The sequence below is a fragment of the Setaria italica genome, chromosome VII, assembly GCF_000263155.2.
Source record: "Setaria italica strain Yugu1 chromosome VII, Setaria_italica_v2.0, whole genome shotgun sequence".
Taxonomy (NCBI): domain Eukaryota; kingdom Viridiplantae; phylum Streptophyta; class Magnoliopsida; order Poales; family Poaceae; genus Setaria; species Setaria italica.
Window position 1 is genome coordinate 2,549,472 of NC_028456.1, and position 6,000 is coordinate 2,555,471.

A 6,000-nucleotide genomic window follows, 5' to 3' on the forward strand; every position below is an offset into this window, starting at 1 on the left:
AAGCAAGCACGAAATTGCAAGATTAAAATCATCTATTGAGAAACAATTATGAAATAAATTGCACTGACAGAGGACAACAATACAAAATCATGAGGATTGGATTCACATCAAAATCAATTTTTAATGTGGAGATATAAAATAAACAAATAAACTACCAATAAGCACATTAAATCCAAAAAGGCTTGTAAATTAACCAGAAAAGCATCAACATCATTTTTCCTGAATTCTATGTGGAAAACAAAGGCTAATAGAAGTGGTTTCAATATTTTATAAATTTTCCACTAATTATCATGCAAATAAAAAATTAAGATAGCAAACAAGCATTGTATTTAAAATAGGATGAAAACCATAAATTCCACTAACACAAGTTGCAGATCTCGAAAACACATGATATATGGAAGCTAACAAAATTGGTTTCACAATTTTTGGACCTCCACATGATGTATAAAGCATTTAACAACTCTTAGAGAAAAATAAATCATATCACCCGATACAGAATAGGAACATGCACTTAAATTTTTTTGAAATAAACTAGATATCATCAGGGACTCAACAAAATAAGATTCACATTTTTAGCATTTTTCTACACATTTCTATACATTTTCCAAGTTTGCAGCTATTTAAATCTAGGAAATAAAACAAAACCAAGGTTATTTTGCACCTAAGCCCTTAGATCTATTAGCATCTTGCACTTGTGTCCTTGAAATTTTCCCCGTAATCCCCTCTCCTTCTCTTTCTTCCCTCAACACACCCTCACGCACACATAGAGACACAGGCACGAGCACGGCGCACGGCATGGTCATGGCCTTGGCCAGTGACGACGGGGGAGATGGCACGGAGGTGGTGGGGAGAGCGGCGGGGCCGCGCCCCAAGGCCGTGGAGCTCACCAACAAGGGTCGATTATGAGGAAGGGGTGGCGTAGTAGGGGCGCCAGGGGGGCGGCAGGCGGCGGACTGAGCTCGTCGGCGAGCGCCCTGTACGATGGGGGAGGAAGGAAGGTGAGGGGGCAATAAGGATGCGGGAGCTCGAGGGGGTGTTGTGGTTGCGAGGAATTGAGCTGAGACTCACCAATGGTAGCGAATCGGGCCGGCATCGGAGGGGAGCTCAAAGGTAGTGGCGGACAGAAAGCCCCTGATGCCTGGCCGTAGAATGAATGACGAGCAGCGGTGTTGGGGCGATGGGGTGGCTAGACGAGTGGAGGAGGTGGTGGCAGTGGATTGAGCAGAGGTGGCCAGGGTTGGACGTAGGGCATCAGCGACCGGAACTTGGTCAGGCATGACAATGGTGGGGGAGGCAGTAGGGTTCGGAGGAAGCACCGGAGCGACTTATAAAGGCAAGGGACAGCGAGGGCGGGGTCAGGATTTCGAGTGGCGCTAGCCACAGTGGCCAATCCAGCCATGGCAGCGTGGCAGGCGCTACCAGCACTGGCCAATGGGCGGGCGTGCGAGCACCGCGGGAGAGGAGGAAGAGGCACTCACATGTAGGCCCAGCAAATTTTTAAACCGTTAAACTTTCCCCACTCAAACGAACCAGCTACAGGAATCGAAAAATCTCCCAAAAATACTCATTTGAAAGATAAAAACACAAAGAACACAATGCCAGAAGAATCACCTCAAGAGCTGCTCAGGTTTTCACACGATTGACAAAAGAAAACAGCCAAAACTGAAATTTAAATGAATTTTTAACACAAGGAAACATCACTGAAATTAATTAAAAATATAGTAAAATTATCAAATTGCATCTAGTATTTAAATAAAATAACAGGAGGCATAGTTGCACAACAGAAATCGAAGTTGCTTCACAAGTTTGAATTTCAACAATAAACAACAATTATGTGAACTTAAACAATGCATGGCCAAGATGCTCAATTAGGCACAAATGATGCTCATGATGCTCAATAATGCACAAAAGATGCTCATGATGCTCAATAATGCACAAATGATGCTCATGATGCATGGCGTGCGACGGTGTCATCTTCAACGCGAACTTTCTCACAAATTTTGAACTACATGTTTGACTTTCGAAAAATAAAAGTTGGAGTTCAAAGTATAGGCTATAACTTTTATAAAATCCGACATATTAAAAACTCGATGGATTTGGATATAAACTTGGGAGAAACTTGGTGGAACGCCGGCCAAATCTGGTTTTGAAAATGATTTGATTTTCGACCAAACTTGAACTCAGCTTTTGAACACCTTCCACTCATGTTCAAGAAAAGTGCAAATTTTGAAAGTTGCTCAATTTGAAAAGATCTATCACTTTTGTATTGGCCAAAATTTGAGCTCTTATGTAAAATTTGTTTTTTTAGTTTGCTTCCCAAGTGCATCACTACAAGGGGTTTAACACTTAACCATCTTGAATTTTCTTTGATTTATTTCTTAATTTCTCTTGATTTGGCTCTTAATTACTTGAGATGTCACAAAACCCTATCCTCAAATGTTTCTCCATGATGGATCCACCTAGTGTAGGTGCTTGCCATCCCAGTATAAAGTAAGTGCAAGTTCACGTCATCTACAATACATCTAGACTGATTCATGCAGCCAAGACATGGCATAGTATTTGTTCATCGTCAGAGTATCTACTCTTAATGGATTCCATGAAATCATTGACTCCTTTCTCATGATAAGGGGTAAATAGTTGACAACCATGTGTCCAACATCTATCCATCTGGGAAATTTTGGCGAATTCGTACTGACCAGATTAACACGCCACAGTAGGAAGCACCAGATTTGTGCTGCCGTAGGACTGAGCCGCTACGGGGAGTTGCAAATCTCTGTCAGAGTGCTCCATCGTGGCTGCCTTCTCTCTGTTCTTCTTTTTTCCCTATTGCGGGAGCGGGCAGTGGGTAAATTATTTTTTAGGTGTAGCACGGGCTTTTTTATTTCCCGCCAAATACCACACTCACCTGAAACTTTCCTTACACGTGGGACCTGGTCACGGTAAAGACTTCCCATTCAATTGGTAAAGGTTCGACCCATGGGAGGACCACGTTTTCCATTTTATTTTACCACCCTATTTATAAGCTTAAAATTACATGTGGGACCCTTATTGGTTTATGACATTTTCGAGGAGTTTATATCATCACAAAACCACCATGTAACATCGAGTGATAATTTCTTTTTGGCTACAGTGGCAACTTTTATGACGTTTTGTAACTTTGTCACTAAATTTACTCGGATGTTAAACTTTATGACGTTTTCAATCAGAAACTTCATAGATCTATGACAAGAACAAATGATTCATAAAGTTTTCATCATAGATCAACACATTTCTTATAGTGCTTGTTTCATAGTCATGAACATCTCGACAGCCATATCCTTTTGTACGCTGATAGGACTGTTGATAGCAAATTGCATCCAACCAATGTTGCTCAGAGGCTTGTAGATATCATTGTGGAACCCAATCTTCTGAAGAAAATTGTCATCGAAGTTTTGGTTGGCAACAAGTCTTCCTTCAATATTCTTGAGCCTCTCCTCTTCCTCCTTGCTCTTCATTGTGAAGCCGTATATCGACTTCTTTTCAGTGTAGCCACTCTTAGAGTGAGTTCCTCTCCTTGAAGATTGCGGTGCAGCTTCTTGAATTCCACATGGTTCACCGAACCGCATGGAAGAGCTTCTAGTTTTCATCCCACCGAGCAGCATGTGGTCGCTGTGTGGTGCCTCCATGTCGACATCACCGCCTCTCGACTACTTGAAGACCGAGTACCATCGCGAGGCGCTCAATGTAGATGAAGCTTCGGCCGATGATCATGATTGTTTTGACTTCCCAAAAAGCCTTTTGATGCTCTTCATTGCTGCACACTTCAAACAAAACAATTCACTGGGGTTTCTTGCCAATGAGAAATTGCACAAGAGCAAGGAGTAGCAAGAGGTGCTTGCTGAAATTTTTATTTGCTGGAATCTTTGTGTGTGGATGGTGTTTTGAATTTTTTAGAGGCTAACCAGAGGTGTTTTTGGTACTCTTGGTGGAAAATATGGTGAACAAGGAGCTGAATGACTTACCTGGCAAAGGGCACCATGAGGGGCCTTAAAAAGACCCCAGGCTGATCAGCCTGGCGTGTTTTTGCCTCATCTGGCTTTGATCTTTCTTCACATGGCCACTTGCTCAATATTGCACAGAAAATTCAGGTCTTCACATAAAGGGCACCGCCAAAACAATCTCCTCCACTCCTTTGTGTTGTCATTTTGCTCAAAATCATGTACCTATGTGTCATAGGCTTGTTGTTTTCTCAATTACTGTTGACGCTCGTATTGACACACTTTTAGTGCAATTTAACTAGTATTTTCATGCTTAATCTGATACTAACCCACCATTGCCAACTGAAATAACCCCATTATTGCATATGTGTTTTATTTTGGAGTGTATTGCATTATGACAGGAAATATGACATAATCAAGGGGTTTGCATAAAGAGCTTAATGGTATTTGGACATGGATCATCGAGGGAAGCCAGGATGAGGAAGGAGAGGACTAGGAGGGCTAGAAAGGGCCCAGGCCGATTGGCCTGGGACCCTCTGGGCTGATCGGCCTAGCCCATTCTTGGGCCCGGTCGACCTCCCGTTTCTTCAGCGTGACGTCCACGGCATCCATAACGTTTTTCCGTCGACCATTGACCTAGAGGCACTGCCTATTGGAGACTATAAATACCCCCTCATGAATTACTTGAAGAAGAGGTTGGAGAGAGAGGATAAAACACCACGCAAACACCATCCCCCGCCACCACAAGGAGGAAAATGGAGAGAAGATTGGATCTACAAGAAGCCACGCGAAGCAGAGCACTTGTAACCCTAGATTACAATATTGCGAAACGCGTATTGTAATCTGACTTAGATTACTTTCCATGTAACTACCAAGTAGATTGGGTTCAAACTGACTTGTGACCCTAGGTTGTCAGCCTATATAAGGCGGCCAAGGGCTCCTCCTATTGGCACCGCATCAAAACTCACAAGCAATACAATCCACCCAGCATACAGGACATAGGGTAGGATTCTCCGGAGACCCGAACCTGTCTAAAACCCTCATGCCCCTTGTGTTCTCGTGATCACCTTCGAGTTCTTCATTTCTCAATCGCCCTCACCTACAAATCAACCACTTCGGTAAATCCCTGGTAGACTGTCGGGCTTATAGATCTGACTCACAGGCACCAGATCCATCCTCAGTCTGGGTAAAGTCCGTGGTGATAGAGGAGTGCATCCAGGCACTGATCGATTGGGGTCTCCTCGGGCCCAAGGTGCTGTTGGAATGGAAGGCGACCACCGGGTAAGAGTTCCCTAGTGGGGACAAGACGGAGATGGTGGTCTTTGCATCCTTCTTTGATCACGGATTCGGTATCCTGACAGGTGATTTCTTCTGGGGTCTTCTCAACTAACACAAGATCGAATTGGTACATAATAATCCCAACTCGATTTTGGATATCGTCGACTTCATTCATCTGTGCGAGGCGTACTTGAGCATTCCCCTCCCATTTCGATCTGTTGAAGTACCTGTATTAGTTGAAATCTATGTTGACCAAGGGGAAGCCACGAGTGATTGGGGGATGTGGTTTTACGCTGCGGTCAAAGAGGGTGCAGGAGTACTTCAACCTCGAGTTGAAGGAATCCAACAAGGGCTGGCACAAGGAATGTTTTATGGTCGCCAATCAGAAGCTCGAACTCCCACCGCGTACTGGATACGCCCTAGTTACAATGCCCGAGTGGTCGAACCAGCCGACCTCGGAGGAGATGGTGCAAGTGAAGCAGCTGTTGGAGAAGATCGTTGACCTGAAGGCGTGTGGACTTACAGCTGGGGCTATAAGTATCAATTTCTATCGGAGATTGACACAGCCAATCAAGAATAGGGTCCATCCGGCATATGAGTACACAGGACCACTGGATCCAACCCGAGAGGTGCATCAAAAGGTGACCAAACAAGAGGTCGCCGCCCGTGTATGCGAGTTCCTTGGTGGCATCATCAAGAACAAGAGCTGCCCCAAAACATATTCCCTCAAGAGGCCGATCGACCT